Source organism: Cydia splendana, chromosome 16, assembly GCF_910591565.1.
Source record: "Cydia splendana chromosome 16, ilCydSple1.2, whole genome shotgun sequence".
In the NCBI taxonomy this organism is placed as follows: Eukaryota; Metazoa; Arthropoda; class Insecta; order Lepidoptera; family Tortricidae; genus Cydia; species Cydia splendana.
The window spans coordinates 52779-53066 of record NC_085975.1 but is presented as its reverse complement, the minus strand read 5'-3'; positions in this window follow the sequence as shown (position 1 = coordinate 53066).

Sequence of the window (288 nt, the reverse complement as noted above, 5' to 3'; positions counted from 1 at the left end):
GTAACTTGTTGAAGTCTAGTAGAAATCTAACAGCCGTATTCGAACAATGAGATACGTCAAACAAGTGTCAAAATTGAAGTTTCTTCAAACAAAAACGTGACTTTTGACACTGACATATCCAATCGTTTCAATATCTAGTATTTGACGTATCTCATTGTTCGAATACGGCTGTAATTCATTTTCCGAATCGAGCCGAAAGTGTCGCACAATGGCTCAGGCCCAGCGGCCCGGGCGGCGCACGGGGCGGGCGGCGGCGCGCGGCGGGGCTCCGGCAGTCTACCGCGCGCC